We start from the raw sequence: 22,125 nt of genomic DNA, 5'->3' as shown, positions 1-22,125 counted from the left end.
GAAATAGTATTGGGCTTTCTGCCTGAGCAGAGGCTGGACTAGAAGACCTCCAAGGTCCCTTCCAACTCTGTTACTCTGTTCTGTTATTCTGTTAAATTCCTGAGCCAGCATGTTTGGCTCAGGAATTCTGGGTGTTGAAGTCCACAGTTTGCAAAGGTACATAATGACTCATCCTTGCTCTGGGCAGTTTACCTCATGACATAAAACAATGAAAAGCAATTAAAAGCGGCACAAAATAAATATACATGATGGCACCAAGTAAAACTGTTATGTCCTTTGACTGCATAATCATAGCAGCTGTCTTGACTTTTTTTTTTAACCATAGTTTGCAGGTATCCCTATCTTCCACTAAAAGCAGTCAAAACTGTCTAATAATTTCCTCAACGCTGTCCAACTATTTACAAAGTCTGCACTACTATTACTATTAATCTTCTCATCACTCCTTATCACCCATCCCCTCCCACTTGTGACTGTAGGACTGTAACTTTGTCTCTTGTATCCTTACGATTTATATGGACTGTTTCCTAGTATGATTCAATTGTTTATTCTACCCTATGACTATCATTAAGTGTTATACCTTATGATTCTTGACTCTTGACGAATGTATCTTTTCTTTTATGTCCACTGAGAGCATTTGCACCAAGACAAATTCCTTGTGTGTCCAATCACACTTGGCCAATAAAGAATTCTATTCTATTCTATTGTGGTGAGGATAAAATGATGGGAAACCTGAAAGGGCAAGCAAGGTCTGAATTAAAATGAATTAAAATGCAAAAAGAGTCCTGGCAGAGAAAACAAATGAAAAAATAAATATTATGTACTCCTCTTCTACTAATTTTTTGAAATAAGAGTTGGTTGCAACTCATTTAACCAGAAAATCCAAACCAGGCATTCTTCTAAGGCCTCCTTTCAACTTCAGTTCACGGACCAGCAAACAGAATTAGTCAATGCAAAGGAATATAAATTTTCAATATCTTATTTAAAACAAAAGGCAGTCTGTGAAGGTCACTGAAATTCCTTCCTCTGAGAAGTTATGAAGGCACAGAAACTCTTTTTCTTCTACAGATAGTCCTTGACTTACTATCACAACTACACCTAAAATTTATGTTGCTAAGCAAGACAATTATTAAGTGAGTTTTGCCCCATTGTACAACCCAGTGGTGACTCACCTTTTTGGAGCTCCTGTGCTAAAAATTGTGCACGTTTGAGTGCACACACTCACATGCCAGCACTCAGAAGGCAATGCGCACACAAACCCCACATCCCTCTGCACATCCATGCGCGATCCCCCCGCATGCCATGCATTGATGCGCATGCTTGGATGTCTCCCACATCCCCATGCCCCCCACGCATGCGCGCCAAATACCCAACAATCAGCTGGCAGGCAGGTGCCGTGCGCTCAGTGGAGCTCTTCTCTCGCATGCCGGCAGAAGTGGCTCTGGCATGCCACTTCCAGCACGCAAGCCATAGGTTCGCCATCACAGGTACAACCCTTTCTTCAGGGGTGGGATTCTACCAGTTCGCACCTATTCGCTAGAACCGGTTGTTAACATTCTAAGGAGTTTGAAGAACCAGTTGTTAGAAGAAAGTACTGATCTAATCCTTTAAGGAAGGCTGGAAGGAAACATTCTGGTGTTGCTTACAGAAACTGCCTCTCCGTTAAACCTTATTACATTCTTGGCAGGACTAGACTTCCTGTCTCATATACTTCTCTGGAGTTTTTTTCCCCCCTCCTTTTCTGGTACTTTGCTTGTGTGGAGTGACCATTCAAAGTTACACTGGCACTGAAAAAAGTGACTTATGACCATTTTTCACACTTACGACTGTTGCAGCATCCCCACAGTCATGAGAAGCCAGGCGAGGAGATGCGTGCCTCGATGTGAGTGACACTGAGTTGGCCACGCCCAGCCAATCACATGACCACCAACTAAGCCACGCCCACAGAACCGGTTGTTAAAATATTTGAATCCCACTCCTGCCTTTCTTGCGAAAGTTGCTAAGTGGATCGCCACAGTTCTTAAGTTAGTAACACAGTTGTTAAGCGAATCTTAACATTCCCCATTGACTTTGCTTGTCAAAAGGTTGCAAAAGGTGATCACACTGACCCTGGGATACAGCAAACCATCATAACTATGAACCAGTGGCTAAGTGTCTGAGTTTTGGTCATGTGACCACAGGGAATGCTGCAACAAGTCGTAAGTGTGAAAAACGACCGTAAGTCACTTTTTTTAGTGCTGGTGTAACTTCACTAAATGACCTGCTGTAAATCCAGAACTACTTATCCTAAGCCTCACCATCTGGGCTTGTTCTTGGTCCAGGAAGCACCTTCCTTCCCACTTCATACTTGCAAAAATGCCATTTGTTTAATTTGGGTGAAGTGAACTGCAGGAATCATACTCAACTTCTTCAGCAGTGGCTGTGAATCCAACCGACTGCAACGAACCATAATTAAGCGGCAAACCATCAGCCGGCACGAATAGATGCTACGTGCCCCTTCTGTCCACCCAGAATTTGGGCAAGGAATCAAACTTGCCCTTTAGGGTGAGGAAACCTGGCAATCTCACCGGTGCAGCTTTGGTTGGCAAAAGCCATAGCTGAGCTGCAAAGTGCGACAGATAGTCCTCAACTTTCCTGGCCTAACATGCCTGGATTAGGGCATTTTCAGGGCAGCAGAGAGTTAACTTGTAAGGCAATCGTTTCTCCTGTTTGCTTTTGTCTTATACCAGACACTCCCCTGTGAAGGGACCTTGCCAGCAGCGGGGCCAGGCGGGAGAGGGCAAGGTGCCTAGATTCCTTGCCTGGCAACCCTTCCTTCCCACCCTCTTGCTCTTTGGCACATAAGAAGGGGTGAGATCCAGCCTGCCGAGGGCACTGCCAAGCGATGGCTGGGTGAGGCGTTTGCAACAGGGATGAGAAAGGGGGAAGGACAATGGAAATATTGTTAGGCCTGGCTTGGCTTGGGGGTGTGACTAATGTAAGGTCTGGGAAGGCAGAGAGGACAAGGGGTGGAAAAACCAAGACAATGCCTGACTGGAAGCTGGAAGAGGACAGCGAAACTGGGACAGGCCCTGTAAAGGAGGGGGAGCATTCACTGTTGGGAAGCAGAAATGGGGTGCCTTCCAGACTGGTTCTCTAACTGGCGAGAAATAGACCCTGCCTGTGGGCAGCCAATACTGGGAGGGGGCAATGATTATGCTGTCCCCATTGATTCCAGAGTCCCTCGTTTATTGGAGGGTAGGGCTGAGTGTGCAATATTAAAACTAACCTCAGAGGAAGCCTCTAGCCCAGAGTTCCTCAACCGTGGCAACTTTCTTAAAACAAATAATATTATTTATTTACTAGCTCTATACCTGTGCTTTGCTACGAAACTCTGTGATCGGGCTTAGTTTTGGGGGAGGAAAATAAGAGGGGAGCGGGGTGGAGTTGTGCCTCTGCCTACCAGCATTCATCAGGCTAGCATCCTGTCAGTGGGTGTGTGAATTGAGGGCTGTTTGGAAACTGAAAAAAAGTATTTGCTGGGTGAGCAAGGAGACAGCAAGGTGCCTGGGCGTGGCTTAGCTCAACTGTTCTATAGTAAAGCTGCTTGCTTGTGAAAGTAAAACTGAAAACTGAAACTCCTCTCCTCTGCTTGTGTTTTGCATTTGGAAGAGATTTCTTTTCGGGTGGGGAGTAGGAGTAGAACTCCTTAGCATCAGAGTGTGTTAATAATAATATACAAAATACTAATGCTCTGATGGCCATTTCAGAAAATCCTTTCTTAAAGAGCATCTAGAAGCCAAGAGAAACATACATGCCAAATTTCAAGTTTGTAGGCTTTACGGTTCTGGTGATTTTGTGATGATGTGCGAATGGTATTTCGCTTTTATAGATTTCCTCCCTAAGATGGGACTAGAACTCACAATCACCCGGTTTCTAGGCCAGCACCCTAATCACTGTACAAAACTGGCTTATTATTTCAGCTTTCCGTTCTAGGAAGAAGGAGGAAATAAACTGTTATATTGTGGCTGAAAGGAAGGCACGAATCCGAGGTAACGATAAGAACTTCTTTATTTGAGTAACAGCAACAACCAGCAAAAGTCCCATCTGACAGTTCTCCTTTTAGAGGAGTTGTCAGACGGGCCAACCAATCAGCTTTCAGTATTTTCCCACCTAATCGGCGGACCAGAGGGAAAACTTTCTTATTCATGGAACACAACATAAACCACTTCTGAAACTCTTGCCAAGTAAACTTTGTGGACTCAAAGGCATGCACAAAGACACAACTATGACAATCACCCACAAAAATGTCTCCCCACATGTTAATTGATTTATTAATTGATATGAGCCACGGTGGCATATTGGTTAGAGTGCAGTACTGCAGGCTTCTTCTGCTGACTGCCGGTGCCTGCAATTTGGCAGTTCAAATCTCACCAGGCTCAAGGTTGACTCAGCCTTCCATCCCTTCTGAGGTGGGTAAAATGAGGACCCAGATTGTTGGGGGCAGTAGGCTGGCTCTGGAAACCGCTTAGAGAGAGCTGGAAAGCACTGTGAAGCGGTATATAAGTCTAAGTGCTATTGCTATTTCTATATCTCTTGAGATTTCAGTGACCTCGTTTAAAAATCTCACCAATGTCACACAAGATTATTTAATATCTTATTGTTAACAAGATTTTCTATAACCTCACTTCAAATCGTGAACGTCCTGTAAGATCCGATGAGCTCACAGATTTCAGCTATTTTTAATGTTTAAACACGTTCTCAGTTTAATGCAGCAGGATAGCATATATATCTTTTGATCTTTGGTGATCAAAAGAGCCTCTTGCAGCAGTGGGCTTCCTGTTGACCAGTTCCCAGTCTACAGACCCACAAAGGAAAAATGATTTTCTCTTTGATAGTCCTTTTTAGAATCAATTTTTTAAAATTTTATTTTGCTTATATCCCACTTTGATAATTTTTATAAGCGACTCAAGGCGACGAATGTGACTAATATTTTGTTTTCCTATTTTCCCCACAACAATAACTCTGTAAGGTGGGTTGGACAGAAAGAAAATGACTGCCCAAAGTCATTCATCCGGCTTTCATGCGTTGGCGGGACTAGAACTCACAGTGTCCTTGTGATTGGCCCAAAGTCACCCAGTCAGCTCTCATGCCTAGGGCGGGACCAGAATTCACACTCTCCTGGTGATTGGCCCAAAGTCACCCATCCAGGTTTCATGCCTGAAGCGGAATTAGAACTCACAGTCTCCTGGTTTCCAGCCTGGAGTCTTAACCACTAAAAAAAAAAAAAACCTTGGCTCTATAAATACGCCATTGTATGATGGTAACATATGAATCCATAGCTTTAATTTAGGAGAACTCCCCATATAGCTAATATCCTGGGCTACAATCCAGGAAAGCATATGCAGTCATAAATACGCTGCCCTCGATGGAGTCATAAAACTCTGGGTCATTTTTAAGCTAACATGACAACTCCTTCGAGAGAAAAAAGAAGAAAAATATGACCTTGAGAGCCACTGGAAACAGCCAACGGGGCCTCGGAGGCTATGCACATGCAAACACACACATACACACACACACTCTTGTATATCTCTGAGCAGCAGAAACAACTCCCCCACCCTCCATTTTCTGCAGTTCCTCTGGCTCTCTAAATGCAGAAGAGTGACGGTGCAGGGCCCAATCCAAGCCAGGCCTGCACTGCCAGCTGGAGGGAGTGTTTTTGGCTGGGGATGGAAACTCTGATTTCCCAGGGGGATTATCTTTGAGGTAGGGGAAGGAAGGGAAATGAGAAAATAAAAGGCATTGCCACCTTTCTCTAGAATTTCATGTCTTTCATGTATTCACAACTATGTATATACTTACATCTTGTAAGCGATTGACAAATCAAATAAATAAATAAATAAAATAAATAAAATTCAGCTGGATGTCTCCTCCTCCACCCACCTACACTCCGGACTCCATCTGCATGATCGCAGCCTACCTCTTCAACCTCTCACAAAGAGCTGGGCAGAGATCGAGAGTGAGGAAGCGACTTGCTAGAACCAGATTAATTTATCTCTTGTAAAATGAGGAGGCTTCGTGTGGTTAAATATAGCTCATGGGAAATGGAGAATTAAGGAGAGAGAGAAAGAAAAAGAGAGAAGGGGGTGGGGTGAGAGAGAACTACGCTCACAGAAGAGAAGAGAGACCAGATGGTTACAAAGACCACATGGGAAAGAGCATATAGCTGCAGGAACATGGCAAGGAAATCTGTGGAATTATTATTGTTGTTAATTATATCCCACCTTGATTATTTTTATTAAAAAATCTCAAGGTGACGAACATACTTAATTACAGAATAGGATAGGATAGGATAGGATAGGATAGGATAGGATAGTAAAATTGGAAGGGACCCTGGAGGTCTTCTAGTCCAACCCTTTGCTTAGGCAGGAGGAAACCCTACACCACTTCAGACAAATGGTTATCAAATCTCTTCTAAAAATTTCCAATGTTGGAGCATTTATAACTTTTTGGAGGCAGGTTGTTCCGCTGATTAATTGTTCTCACTGTCAGGAAATTTCTCCTGAGTTCTGAGTTGCTTCTCTCTTTGATTAGTTTCCACCCATTGCTTCTTCCTCCTTTTATTCCCCCCCCAAATAACAACCCTATGCAATCGAGTTGGGCTGAGAGAGTGTGATTGGCCCAAAGTCATACAAATGGCTTTTATACCTAAAGTGAGACTAGAACTCACAAACTCCTGGTGATTGGCCCAAAGTCACCCAGCCAGTTTTTATGCTTAAGGCAGGACTAGAACTCGCAATTTCCTGGTTTATTGATCCAAGTCACCCAGCTAACTTTCTTGACTAAAGAGAGGATTAGAACTCACAATGCCCTAGTTGCCATGTGCTTTAACCACTAGACCAAACTTTTATGCCCAGAAAAAGTCATTTCTGGAACCAGTACATATTTTTTACCTCCAAGATAGGCAGCTCTTTATTCCACTTTGGAGTCAGTCAGTTGTTCAACAAAATGAAACGTTTCCTAAGAGAAGAAAAAAAAAATAGAAGAAATTTCTACCCACAAATTGTTCCACCAGCTGTTGGACCATTGGATTTCCCCAGACGCTGCCCGCAAAGCTCTCTGTTCTGTCACATACTAACAGCCCTTTGCATGTCAAATGTTAAATATGGAAGATCAGGTTTCAGAGGCTGAAATCTAATCGCTGTGGTTGTCAAGGAAAGACATCAATTTTATGATTTAGATGGATACCCTGCCTTTTTCTTTTCCAGGCCCTAAAAGGAGCACTGAGAGAACTCCCGGAAAAACCAATGGTAAGCATGCAGGTAGGCTCCGACTTACAACCACAAGTGAGCCCCAAATTTCTGCTATTAAGTGAGACATTTGTTAAGTGAATTTTGCCTTCCCTCCCAACTTTCCTTGCCTCAGTGATTGTGAATCACTACCGTTGATAAGTTAGTAACCTGGTTGTTAAGTGAAAAAAGATTGCACACCTGTACCCTATCTCACACCCTATCAAGTTGCACACCTGTACTCAGATGGGTCCAAAGGGACTAGTAAAAAGCACCTTATTAGTATCTGGGTGTAACTGAGTGGCGGGAAGTCAAAGAAGTCAATATGGCAGTCAAGGTCAGGTGACCGAAGCTCCACCTCTTTTTAGAAGCATGGCGGACATAAGAATGTATAGAAGTGGGGCCACTTATTTTCGTGACCCTGGATTTCATGATCTCAGGAGCGAACAGTCATGTCTTCTGACACTTAACAATTTGGACACCCGTTTGTGCAGCTGTTTTCGTTCTCCCTCATCCGAATCTCATATTTCTTGCTGATCCAGTTTTTCTCCTCGGATCCGGATGAGTGTTTGAGTTATTAAAAGCTCAATCATCAGCGTTTTCTCATGAACTGCTGACATTTCTTTTCTTGACACACGGAGACAGTGAGTCAGGTATATATAATGTTTTTTTCAACATGCACTCAATGGCAGGCTTGATTTACCCTGGCAACTTGAGTGTGTGTGTGTGTGTGTTTGTGTGTGATAGGTGAACAGGATGGCAAGTTATAGGCAACCCAATTCAAAGATCTTTTTCTCAGCTTTTAAAGCTCCAAGTCAGGGGTTTGCAACCTGCCGCTTTAAGGATGAATGAGCCCTTTGGGTTAATTTTGTAAAATCCTTGACTTATTTCAAGAGCCTTTTGCAAAGAATCCTGTCAACTCAGTAACCAACTTGCTGTGTGACAATTGGAGGGCCTACAGAGGGACAAGTCAAAATGATGACACCCCGCCACCCAATACAATGAAAAGCCCACCCCTTTTTATGTATCACGGAGCATGTACAAAAGGTAAGGCTTCGACTTCATGGCTGTGGCTTCCGTTTTGTCTTTTTTTGATACCTTCCCTGTGGATACCCCCAATGACAAGGAAGAAAGGAAGGGGGTAGGGTTGTGAGCAGAAGTGATAGGGAGAAAAGGGAAGCATCCCACCAAAAGTTGAAAAGAAGAGGTATTCACATGGTAAACACGAGCAGATGAGCTAATCCTACTTTGTTGTAAGGTTACATTAATAGAACATTGCAAGTCTGAAAGTACAAATCTCCTACCGTCACTTTTAACAGCCTGATTGATTCAGGTTGGTGTCTTTCTCTGACTATTAAGCAGCTACAGATCCCTCTTCCTTTTATTTGATTGTTTTCTAGCTAGCATCTCTTCCCCTTGTTTCTCAAGGTCATTCCCACATATTATTTCACCCTCTTTAGTTCTGAATGGACCAAGAATCCACTTGAGGCATGAAGAGAATTATCTATAACTGTTTGATTGGTTGGTTGGTTGGCTTGTAATGCAAAACCCAGCTCTGATCATTCCCTGAAAAAAAAATGCTACAGAGATAATAAAATAGATATTTATCTCACCACATAGGGATACAACCAGAAGTGGTATTCAGCAGGTTCTGACCAGTTCTGAAGAACCGGTAGTGGAAATTTTGAGTAGTTCAGAGAACCGGCAAATCCCACCTCTGACTGGAGATTTTACAGTATCCTTCCCCTGCCACGCCCACCGAGCCACGCCCACAGAACCGGTAGTAAAAAAAAAATTTGAATCCCACCGCTGGATACAACACTCTTTAGCTAGATCCACCCAAGGTCTATAGGGTATTCTGTACCTGAGGTACAAGCAAGGAGTACTGAAGCCAAGGAGTACTGAAGCCAAGACTAAGATGGTTTTAGAGTAAACTTAAGTCTCCACACTTTGCGACTTTGCAACGTATGGATTTCAACTACTAGAATTGCCTAGCTAGCTTGGCTGACTGAGGAAATCTGGGAGTTGAAGTCCACAAGTCCTAAACTTGCCAAGGTTGAAGGCCCCTGGTTTAGAACAAGGGCAGGACGGAAAGCTATGCCTAAACCACATTAAATGGTTTAAAATCAATTCCTAAACTCTTTCCTGGTCAATGTTTGTATGTTTTTTGGTTTAATATCCTGCATTTATTATTTTTACAAATAACTCAAGGCAGCAAACCAGTGGTGGGATTCAAATTTTTTTACTACCGGTTCTGTGGCCATGGCTTGGTGGGTGTGGCAGGGGAAGGAAACCCTTAAAATCTCCAGTCAGAGGTGGCATTTGCCAGTTCTCCAAACTACTCAAAATTTCCGCTACCAGTTCTCCAGAACCTGCTGAATACCAGTGAACAAATCCAAACACATCTTCCTCCTTCTATTTTCCCCACAACAATAATCCTATGAGTTGGGCTGAGAGAGAGCGACTGGCCCAAAGTTACCCAGCCAGTTTTCTTGCTTAGAGTCAGACTAGAACTCACAGTCTCCTGGTTTCCAGCCGGATGCCTTCACCACTAGACAAAACTGCCTCTCCCAGTTTGTGTTTCCTGAAGAAACTTTCTTCCTGCAACAGCCCCAGCCAGCGCTATTTGAACCCCATGAATTAAGCGTATGCTTCTCCTCCATCAACGGTCACAGGTTGATAAAAAACGGAAGGAAATGAGGCGTGATTTTCTTATTTTTAAATATGTTTAGGCATACATGGCGAGAGAAAAAGAAGCAGAATTCCTTCCCTTTCAAACAAGGGTGAAGATTCACAGCTTAATCAGTTCAGGGACAGATGCGATATTGAAACAAGCATGAAGGAATCATCACATCATCAGTTCACAGAGTCTCATGATTGTCTCATAAATGCAACAGCTTAGTGGTGTGACAAAATGTTGGGCGATTCTCAGCGATGCACCTGCCATCTTCTAAATTTTGTCACCCACCCACACCAACCCAGTAGATGACCATGATTGACCTCCAGCTGCCTGCCATTCTCCCCTGAAAGAGAATAAAACGTACAGGACATTCTTACTCCATTTATTTCTTTTATAAATCTCGTGGCCCACCACAATTACACAAAGACTCCTGCCAGCCAACCAAGAGGAAACAACAGCCATAATAAAACATACGTCAACCGACACAACACCTGGCATCTACCCCCAAGCTGGAAATCTTCAGTTAAATCCAGAAAGGGGATAATATCAGAGCGACTCAAATCTCCCACGGGTCATTTGGTGTGGGGGGGGGAGTTTTTGGCCCCTCATTTTGGGGATTTGGTCCCTGTGATCTCATGAAAACAGGGGACGACCAGCTGCTTCTCTCTGCATGACTGAAAAGATTGAGCCCAGATCAAGTGGAGAAATGCATTTTTCTTGCACCATGACCAGTGCCAGGGCATAAAAAGTTTTATAGAGAAAAGACTAAATTGCACTGGGAAGTTAATGGGAAGCTAATACAGGGCCCCGCAAAAGGGTGCACCTCCTGGCAAATACTCTTGAGCTTGATGGCCAGTGCATCTGGCATCAGCTGAAGTCTTCAGAGGATGTTTAAAAGCAGCCTCATGCAGAGCACGTTCCAGGAGTCGTGCATATATGTGTGTCCATGTGTGTGCATGTGCGCACACATGACATGGGACACATGAATGCTTTCAAGTTTGTGTGGAGTCTTAGAGACTGCCTGGACGACGCCCTGCAGTTGTTTTTTTGGCAAACCAGAAGTGGTTTGCTGTTGCCTTTTTGATAGAGCTGAGAGGGAGCGAAGCCAGGGACATTTTATTTACTGCAAAATGGAAGGAAGGAAGGAAGGAAGGAAGGAAGGAAGGAAGGAAGGAAGGAAGGAAGGAAGGAAGGAAGGAAGGAAAAAGGAATAGGAAGATGCAAAAGAGATGAAGGAGGAAGAAAGAGAGGGAGGGAAGAAGAAAAGGAAAGTAAGAAGGAAAGGAGATAAAAGGAGGAAGGAAGAAGAAATGGAGAAGGAGGGAGGAGGAGGAGGAAAAAGGAAAGGAGAAAGATGGAGAAGGAAGGGAGGAAGGAGGGAGGGAGGGAGGAAGGAAAAAGGAAAGGAGAAGAGATGGAGAAGGAAGGAGGGAGGGAGGGAGGAGGAGGAAAAAGGAAAGGAGAAGAGATGGAGAAGGAAGGGAGGGAAGGAGGGAGGGAGGAAGGGACTGAGGAAGGAAGGCTTTTAAAATATGATGAAATTAAACACAGAGCATAAAATTTATTTGGGTGTCCTGGCATTGAGAGTCACCCTGCTGCCTCCCCCGCGCTAATTTTAGTCCCCATCTTAAAGAGCAAAAAGACATAGCAGGTGTCAAAGGGAAAACCAGAAGCAGCTTTCTTTCTGCGTGGAATCTTTCCTACAAATCCTCATTATTCTCTGAAGGCGCTATCAACCCGTGCCTTTGTGCCTCCCTCCCAGCTACTCCCTCTGGGGTTACAGAGGCATCATTATCAGAGACTTATTCATTCATTATTCACAGCTGGCCTTGTGAATAACCTTCCCAGCCCATCTGGCACGACTGGAGCACCAGGGTGGGTGTCAGAGAGAAAAATCTCCTTTTAAATTATTCAAATATTGCTCAGATGACCCCACCCCCCACCCCTTAACCCAATCAATGGGCGGGCGGAGGGGGGGTGGGAGACACCCATGGATCACTGTCAAGATGAAATTTTCTAATCTTGCCCCCATAAAGCCCTCCGGGGCCTTCCCAAGCCTCACTGCCTCTGCACAAAATCCAAACATCTTTCTTGATTCCCGCTGGGATGGCGGAAAAAAAACCTATCTGCTCTTGGTTGTGTTACAAAAAAAAAAACCCTCAGATCCATCTGTGCTCAGAGAATTTCATTTCATTTTCATCTTTTCATACTACCCAAGGGCCAAGGTTGAGTGGCTAGGAATACGTTAGATCGGCGATGGCGAACACCTGACATACGTGTCGGGGCAACACGGCCTGGCATTTTGGATGAGCTGCCAGCATTCACCGATACCTGACAACAATACTCGGAAACACACCCTGTTCTTGTGTGAGGCCAAGGCTGCAGAGGCCTTGTGAAAATGGAGGCTACTCTTCTGCGGCCTTTGAAAATTTGTTTTACTTGTATTTCATTTTTGTAATTATTTGATTTTTCTTTATATAATACATAGCACCACACATGAGGAAGGAAGGGAAGGGGAAGGGAAGGGAAGGGAAGGGAAGAGGAGAGGAGAGGAGAGGAGAGGAGAGGAGAGGAGAGGAGAAGAAGGGAAGGGAAGGGAAGGGAGAGAGGGAAGAAAGAAGAATTGATTTTTTGAGCCACGGTGGCACAGTGGTTAGAGTGCAGTACTGCAGGCTACTTCTGCTGTCTGCTGGCTGCCTGCAATTTGGCAGTTCGAATCTCACCAGGCTCAAGGTTGACTCAGCCTTCCATCCTTCCGAGGTGGGTAAAAGGAGGACCCAAATTGTGGGGGGCAATATGCTGACCTATGTAAACCGCTTAGAGTGGGCTGGAAAGCGTTGGAAAGCAGTATATAAGTGTAAGTGCTATTGCTATTTTTTTAAGAAATAAATGAATATGAAAAGAATTGTTTCTCTTGTTTGGGGAGATTGTGCATTTTCTGAATATTTGACAAAAGGTCAGCCATCAGTGCATTAGACATTCGATCTGAAGCCAAAAATGTATGTCAGAGCAGGAATGGGTACCTATATTGCATAGACACAACCTGTGCATCCCTGCATCCTGCAAAGCATAATGTTGGTTTCAGAGCCTAAACACAACACATCCTCGCTGTTGCCAGTTTACAATTAAAATATTGAGCCAAGTTAACTGCCAAGATAATAAAAAGAGATTCAAACATTGTCATAGAAACTGTGCCAGCTGGAATCAGTTTTTCATCGATACTATTATTAGAGGCACCAGGAGCAACTCTCTTCACTTACAGCTGGACATCCTACTTGGTAACTAAGCTGAGCAAACCTAACAGATAACAGATAATCAGAGTTGGAAGGGACCTCGTAGGTCATCTAGTCCAACCCCCTGCCCAAGCAGGAGACCGTACACCATTTCTGACAGATGGGAGTCCAAAATGGAAGAATCACCCATTGGTATTTTTTTTCTTTTTGCAAAGAAGCGGAGAAAATACAGTAACAATAGATGGCTGACGTTGCTAGAAGCATGGCAACCCATGAACTTTTTAAAGTCTGAGGTAAATTTATGAAGGGTAGGTCTCCCAAGTCTAAAACCATGACTTCAGGTAGTCCTCAACTTACAACCACAGCTGAGCCCAACATTTCCATTGCTCAGCAAGACAGTTATGTGAATGTTGCCCCATTATGACTTTCTTTTCCACAGCTGTTAAGTGAATCACTGCCGTTGTTAAGTTAATAACACCATTGTTAAATGAACCTATCTTCTCTATTGCTTGTTGGAAGGACGCAAAAGAGAATCACCTGATCCCAGGACAACAGCAACCGTCATAAATGTGAGCTTAGCTGCCCAGTGTCTGAATTTTGATCACATGGCCATGGAGATGCTGCCATGATCGTGTGAAAAACAATCCTAAGTCACTTTTCTCAGTGCTGTTCTAACTTTGAATGGTCACTAAAAAGTGTAAGACACCGATGGTGAACCTTTTTGTTATGGTGTGCCGATACAGCACACGTGCGGGCCAGCACCCACAATGCAATGCACCCTGTCTTCCCGCGCATGCACGTGCAACACCCCCACCCCACCCCTTTACCTGCACTATGCGTGCGCGTACCTCCTAGCTGATTTTCGGCCTGTTTGAGGCCTTTTTGCCTTCCCGGAGGCTGGAGGAAAGCCTCTGCAGCCTCGGGAGGCTGAAAAACAGGCCCGTTTTGGCACTTCCGGTATTTCCGGAAGGCCTGTTTTTCGGCCTCCCGAGACTGCAGAAGCTTCCCTCCAGCCTCCGGGGAGGACAAAAAAACCTCAAACAAGCCAAAAATTACCTGGGAGGCACGCGCATGCATAGTGCAGGTAAATTTGGCAGGGGTTTGCGTGCCCGCAGAAATGGCTCTGCATGCCACCTGTGACACACGTGCCATAGGTTCACCATCACAGGTGTAAGAGACAGATATTCTGAAACAGCATCAGTCCTTGGCAAGTACAAACAATTTCGTTTTAAAGCATTTCTGAAGGGCTACAACCACTTTAAGTGAAGTCACCTAAGCTCAGTGGCATCCACCATGATGAGTCTTCTCCTGGAGCTCCTTGGTATCCTGATGGACCCTTGAAATGTGGATAATTTAGTGTGTCGTGTATACTTTAGAAAGAAAGAGAGACATGCATCAGCCAAAGGCTGAATATTTGACCGCCAGCTGTGAAATGTTGCAGGTTTCCTCCCTTCTGTAAAGCATGTGGAGAGGAGTCCAGTCACACAATTGTGCAAGTAAGCTTGGGGTCAGAAACTGACAAGAAAGGTGTCAAGAGAAATCCATCAGTTAAACATAACATGGCATCTGCAGGCTGTAGGGGGAACAAAGACATGGCGTTGGGGAAAATATTCTTCATAGGAAGGGAGCACAGCTGCAAGTTAACAGGAATTATTAGAGGACTATGAGAAAAAGTTCATTTAGAAAAGTGATTCCCAACCTCAGCCATTTTAAGATGTGTGGACTCCATTCTGGCTGGGGTATTCTGGGAGCTGAAGTCCACACATCTTAAAATGGCTAAGGTTGGGCAACCCTGATTTAGAAGTCTATGGCGATTCTCAATCATCCAGATCATGGTTGTCCCAAAGGCGCTTTTTTCAGAAGGCAACTAGACTTCCGTGTTTCTTCTTAGAAGGCGTTTCGCTTCTCATCCAAGAAGCTTCCTCAGCTCTTGGATGAGAAGTGAAATGTCTTCAAAGAAGAGGAAACAAGAAAGTCCAGTTGCTTTCAGTTACAAAGGTTTGAAACAAGATGTAAAGAAACAGGATTTATTCAGAGATAATGGGTAAAAAATATAATTAAAAAAGAGATTCTGCAAAAGTTCATAAGACTGTATTGTTGTATTTGTATTTGAAAGAATTAGAAAATTGGAATATTATATGATTATAAAATGGGATAAAATATTAAAAGGAATGTGTAAAATGCTTAAGTTTTAACGATAGAGTTTAATTTGTTATGGATTATTGTTTTAATTATATTATAAACTTATTATTCTTTTTTATTTTAAAATATAGTATGTAGCTTTAGAATATACTAAGCAGAATCAGAATGAAAATTATATATTATTTTAAGTGTTAAACTTAGGGGAAAGATATAAAGGCGTCATACTTCAATCAGTGATTACAGGAGAAATTTTGTGTTAATGAGAAAAGATAATAGATAATTGAAAGAGAACAGAAAAAGATATAAACGTAATGATTTAAATTGAGATGAAATAAATAAAACAGAATTAAGAGAGTGAAAAGAGGGGAGAAGCTATATAGAAAATGTAGAATGGTAAATAAGATATGAAATGGTACGTAAAGTGAACATGAATTCGAATTTATGTCTGTACAAAAAGATGTAACCCGGGATTAAGCCGCTTTCCAAAAAGAAATTTTATGTTTTTATGTTTTGTGTTTTGTTTGCGTATGTTTGTTTATTGAAAATCAATAAAAAAAATTATTAAAAAAAAAAGTCCAGTTGCCTTCTGAAAAAACACCTTTGAGTGTTTATTAAAGGTAGGCTTCAAAAAATTTAGCAACAGGTTCTCTGCCCGGTTGCTGGGTGGGTGTGCCATGGTGGGTGTGGCATAGTTAGCCTCCTGCACCATGGGGGGGGGGCATTTTTGCCCTCCTCGGGCTCCGGAGGCTTTCCTCAAGCCTCCAGGAGGCCAAAAACCCGTTTCCGGCCTTCCTGAACTTCCAGGGGGCCCTCCCCGAGCCTCCACGTGCAACCTGCACTTACCTGCATCCAAAACAGGGTCTCCCGGCAGGGGCGGGGCAGGGTGGGCGGGTCCAGCCAGGAGTGGGATTTGGGGGTTCTCCGAACTGCACAAAATCTTAGCTTGAGGATCTCCCGAACCCCTGCAAACCCCCAGCAGCCCAACCCTGCCTTCTTGAGACTGATTTAGAAGACGACGATAAAGGCCAGAATTAAGGATTGTTGAAGACTTTACCCAAAGATTTCTGGATCTTATCCAAGCTCACCATCCAGGTGTCCAGACCAAATCTATGACTTTAAAAAGGACTCAAAGGAAAAGTTGGGATCACACTAGCTACTTTTTAACTCATGGTTCAGGAAAGGGGCATTTCAGGGTGTGCTTCCTCCATTAACGATGTCTTCTCACCTTGTCCTGTTGCTTTCCATCCATATCCACATTTCAGTATTCAGTTATTGTGTCAGATTTCTGGAGATTGCCCTAATTAAATCATGATCCTCGAGCCAAGCTTCAAAAGAATCCAAAAGATTTATTAGGAGCAACATGTATTTACTAAGTCTGCATTAATAATTGTTCCTATCACCCATCTCCTCCCACTTATGACTGTATGACTGTAACTTTGTTGCTTGTATCCTTACAATTTATATTGATTGTTTCCAAGTATGATTTGATTGCCGATTTGTACCCTATGACTATCATTAAGTGTTGTACCTTATGATTCTTGATGAATGTATTTTATTTTTCCTTTATGTACACTGAGAACATTTGCACCAAGACAATTTCCTTGCGTGTCCAATCATACTTGGCCAATAAAGAATTCTATTCTATTCTGTTCAATAATATCTTGCTGGACCTATGGTCCAGTTTCTTAGTTGTAGATGATACGTAGTGGCACTTCAGTCCAAAAATGCTTCTTCTAGATTAGAAGACTTCCTTTTTTTGCAAGTGGCTCACTTCAGAGGTCCATGGAAGAAAGGGTACTTTCCCAAGAGAAAGAAGGAGAATTCAGAGCCATCTATCATTGTTGTGGAGGTCCTTCTCTGACCTTTTCGTGCCAAGGGTACTTTCCCCAGTCTTAATCCTCTGGCTATCCCATTTACTTTTGTCTTAAGATCTTCATGGAAGATTAGCTGAAGGCTACATTGGTTTAGGGTTTCACAACCGACCGGCCGGATTCTGTTGGGCAGTGTTGAGCTTCAGGATTTAGTGACCCTGGTCGAGAATCAGATTTCCTGATGTTTTGCCAGCAACTGTGGCTGGCACAGCCAGACACTCAGGTGCCAAGACACCCGGCTGTAAAGACAGGAGCCCAGTCAATCTTTGCTTAGTTTTCCATGGTCTGTGGTAGTTCTCCATCTTGTCTCTGAAGATGCCAGCCGCAATTATACAGAATAACAGAGGACGAAGAGATCTTGCAAGTCTTCTCGTCCAGCACCCCACCCCCCTAGATTCTATACCATTCCAGACAAATCTTTTCTTTAAAAATCTCCAGGATCTTTGAAAGATATAGTTCAGTGATTCCAAAATCTACATCTGCCAGTTCTTTCAGAACCCCAGAATGCAATTTTTTTTTTTGCACCTGGTGATTTGAATTTGTCTAGAGTGGATAGGTGTTCTCTTACCATTTTCTTGCCTATTTTGACTTGTATTCATAAGTATATTGACTGTTTCCTAGTATGATTTGATTGCGTATTGTACCCTATAACTATCATTGTGGTACCTGATGATTCTTGACAAATGTATCTTTCCTTTTATGTACACTGAGAGCATTTGCAAATTCCTTGTGTGCCCAGTCACACTTGGCCAATAAAAAATTCTATTCTATTCTATTCTATTCTATTCTATTCTATTCTATTCTATTCTATTCTATTCTGTTCTGTTCTGTTCTATTCTATTCAAGTCTCAGGGGTCATGCAATTGCCTTTTGTGACTCTTCTGATATGCAAAGTCAAGGGGGAAGCCAAATCCATTTAATAACAGCGTGAGGTTAACAACTGCAGTGATTCACTTAGCAACGGTGGCAGGAAAGGTCATAAAATGGGGCAAAACTCACTTAAGTTGTTAGCAACATAAATTTGGGTTAGGGTTAGGGTTAGGGTTCTATTCTATTCTAACTGCTTTTGATAGTTACTGGTGAACGTCAATAAACTGATGTTTAGATCCCAGGCACTAAATTCTGAAGTCCAAAATGCTTCCCATTAGCTGAAGGCTTTGGGAATAAGGATTCAGGATGCTATCTTACATTTTGAGTGTTGGGTGGGAAGGAAGATTATAAAGCAGGAGAGTAGGCACTATTTCCCCATAAATAAACATAAGTGTCCAGTTTCTTGATCCATCGCAGACAAAGAATCTTGGCGTCCTAAACTTTAGATCCAAATCTAAGTCACTCAAGACTTCATATCAGCCTTTTTCAGCCTGGCACCTTCCAGAATCTTCCACTCCAAGTGTATTTAATTGTGTTCTTAAAAAGCCAATTTGCTGCCATCTGGTGCGTTTATATCGACTAGAGTGGCTGGCAAACCTTAGAAGCAATTCAAAGAATTGACATTGTTGAAAAGATGAACAATAACCAGGCACAATTGCGAATAGAGTAAAAGCAGGCAGATAGAGGCGCTGAAACAGGATATAGATTAAAACTGACATGGGTTATGGAATAAATGCCTTCTGAAATTGGAGAGATCTTAACCAGCTGGAGAGAGAGGAGGGGGGATAGATGGAAGGGGAGAGAGAGAGAGAGAGACTGATCTATAGTCCAGAGGCAAGGATTTTGTTGATTTAGTGATCTCTTCTCTTTTACTGATCCTCAAATCTGTCATTAGATCTTAAGATGTGCGGTTTTAAGAGAAGGCTGCCTTTAGGGAGGGGTGGGCAAGCTATGGCTTGAGGCACATGGGCCCCACCATCCATTTACATTCCTGATGGACAGGGCACAATTTGGAAGTTTGTTGTGGTTGTTTTGCCTCAGGAGGTGGTCTTTAACAGACAAAGTGATTATCTTGGAGAGGTTTAAGGCAAGCAAAGCATCTCTTTAGAAAACCACTCCTGCTCTCTCCCTCCATTCCCAAAGCTGTGTTTGCACACCCTCAAGAGCAGAATGGGTATCTTAAATGCCAATAAAATCAAAGGCTGTCAATCCCTGCCTAACCTCAAACCCTTCCTTGTCTCAAAATGGAGAAAAAGCAGAGTTGGAACACTCAAGAAAGTCATGGCTAGGCTGAAAAACAATGACAATCTCTGCTCTGTCACATTTCGTCACTTTTCTTCTGCCTACAGTTCAGATCCCGTCATCTCCAGCAACTCAGATGATGGGATCTGTCTTCATTTGAAGGACACTGGTTCTCATCTTCTTCCCATCTCTCTGGAGCGGCCCTCCGGACCTCTTCTACCACAGGGATGTCCAACTTTGGCTACTTTAGGACCTGTGGACTTCAAGTCCCAGAATTCCCCAGCCAGTCACGAGAGCCATGGAATTCTGGGAGTTGAAGTCCACAGGTCTTAAAGAGGCCCAAGGTTGGACGCCTCAGTTCTAGAGAGCACAGGCTTCAGAAGTCCCTCTCTGATTTCTTAGATAAAGCTTTCCCCCACCCAGTAGCATTTACAGTTGTTGGTGTGCTTAAACAAGCCTGGAAGCCCCTTTTCAGGGATATTTTTATGTAGTTCCTTGCCCTGAACAGAAGGCTGGATTCTCTGGCCCATCAAACTCTATGATTCTTGTTCCTTCTCATCAGGATGGCCATGGGAGTTATAATCCGACATTATGGCATGCATAAGCGAGCCAACATGCCTACCGTCCCTGTCCTGTTGTTTCTTTTTTATTTTTCTTATATGTATCCATTTCATGTATTCATAACTATGTTTATACTTATACCTGTTATCTTATAATCAATTGACAAAATAAATAAATAAAATAAATAAAATCTACATTTGCATCCAGTTTGAAAAGGGAAACCTGTGCCCCTCCAGAAGTTGCTGGATTATGAGTAAATTAACATTGGCAATTCGAGAACAAGAAGAAATGGAGTATTTATATGATTTGGGATTTATTTTATAAATGGTTGGAAAATAAAGTAAGAATTTAAATGATATTGTTATAATCATATATTATGATATATAATGCCGAATAGGCTATAATATGAATGTAAACTTAGTAAGAAATGTATACAAATATTAATATGTGCACAAGATAGATGTACCCAGTTGACACAGTGTATAACTGAAAGACGGTTTTATTTGTTGTTTTTGTTATAAAAAAAAAAAAACTTATATAGATATATAGATATAGATATAAAGATATACAGTATAAAGATATATATAAAGAAGTTGCTGGATTAAAACTTCCAGCATCCCCAAACCACTTAGACAATGATGAGAACAGTGAGGCAGCTAGGCCTCAACTTACAACCACAACTGAGCCCAAAATTTATGTTGTTGGGAGATAGTTGTCAAGTGAATTTTGCCCCATTTTACAACCTTTCTTGCCACAGCTGTCAACTGAAACACTGAGCTGGTAAGCTAGTAACATGGTTGTTAAATGAATCTAGCTTCCCCATTGACTTTGCCTGTCAGAAGGTCACAAAAGGGGATCACATGATCCCCGGGACGTTGCAGCCGTCATAAACATGTGCCAGTTGCCAAGCGTCCGAATTTTGATCACATGACCATGGGGATGCTGCAACGGCCATAAGTGTGAAAAACGGTCATAAGTCATCCTTTTTGGCGCTGTGGTAACTTTGGTCACTAAACAAACGGTCGTAAACTAAGGACTAGCCGTATTTCAGAGGGCTGCAGGTTCCTCCCTCCCTTCCCTTTTGACACACATGCTCTTCCTCGCGGATTGATCAGCCAGCCACCCTGTCTACCGGATCCCAGACCCACCTACCCAAAATGGTCTACAGAGATTTGAGCTGAGGGTGGTGGGGAGGAAGAGATGAATGAAACATGACTAAATGTCTCTTTTCCAGCAATGACCTTCACATCTTCAAATGCAAACAAGAAACCAGAGAAAAGCTAATAATACTTCGCTGGGCCAGCCGGGAGTAAACACTCCTCTGCCTTAGCCGGGGAAGCCAGGAGCTCGAGTGACACCCGCCTGGAGCCAGTGAAGGCAGCCAAGAATGTGCCGAGCATGTCTACAAACTGGGAAAGGCTGCTGCTATTGCCGCATTTGAAGTCTCGGGGTCTCTCGGTGTTTGTTCTCTGATGCCGAAGAGCCAGCAAACGTGCTGCAAAAGGCACTGAGCTTTGGTATCCACACCCTCACTTGCCCTGTTTCCCTGAAAATATGACCTTACCCTGAAAGCAAGTCCTAGCTTGATTTTTACACATGCACCCAATATAAGCCCTACGCCCCTAAAATAAGCCCTAATTAAGATTCCCACCCATTTTAAAGTACACAGGTAAAAATTAAGCTAGGGTGGGGGTGAGGGGGGGTGGAGCTACCCTACTCCTTACCTTTGGACAGTTGTAACCAGGCCTCACACACTCCGACACCTGCCTTGCCGGCCCATTTCTTCTGTAGCTGGCAAGATTAGGAAGGCTTTCCTGAAGGCCTCTGTAGCTGATAACAAAGCTACGGATCGATCCAGAGCTCTGTTATTGGCTGCAGAGGCCTTCACGAAAGCCTTGTCGGCTGCAGAAGTAGTAGTTCCTGAAGGCCTCTGATAGCAAAAAGGAGGCCGGGGGCGACACGTGCAATGAGGTTAGTCAGTGGATGACCTCCCCTGAAAATAAGACCTGGTGCCTTTTTTGGTGGCAAATATATATATATATATATATAAGACAGGGTCTTATTTTCGGAGAAACACAGTATGGAAACAAAGACTTCGTACAGGATTGATCAAATCCATGAAAGAAGAACTTCTACTCAGTTGTCTTCGAGTCCTTGCTCTCTAGCTACTTCGGGAGAGCATTTCCCAGGCAGCCCCCCGTCCTGAAGAATTCTGGGAATTGTACAGGTAGTCCTTAATTTATGACCACAAATATATTAGA

The 22,125-nt window shown here is 43.2% G+C and overlaps 1 long non-coding RNA gene across 1 annotated transcript; it reads left to right on the top strand.

Moving 5' to 3' along the window:
• Positions 1–2,760: 2,760 nt before the first annotated feature.
• Positions 2,761–7,281, top strand: LOC148126778 (uncharacterized). Its single transcript, XR_015741388.1, has 3 exons — positions 2,761–2,889; positions 3,960–4,028; positions 7,245–7,281. It is a non-coding gene; the product is annotated as an uncharacterized LOC148126778 (long non-coding RNA).
• The last annotated feature ends 14,844 nt before the right edge of the window (positions 7,282–22,125 follow it).

Source organism: Pseudonaja textilis, chromosome 2, assembly GCF_049901715.1.
Source record: "Pseudonaja textilis isolate UNSWEBS1 chromosome 2, rPseTex1.2, whole genome shotgun sequence".
Taxonomy (NCBI): Eukaryota; Metazoa; Chordata; class Lepidosauria; order Squamata; family Elapidae; genus Pseudonaja; species Pseudonaja textilis.
Note: the sequence above shows the minus strand (reverse complement) of the source record. Positions and strands in the feature narration are given on the sequence as shown.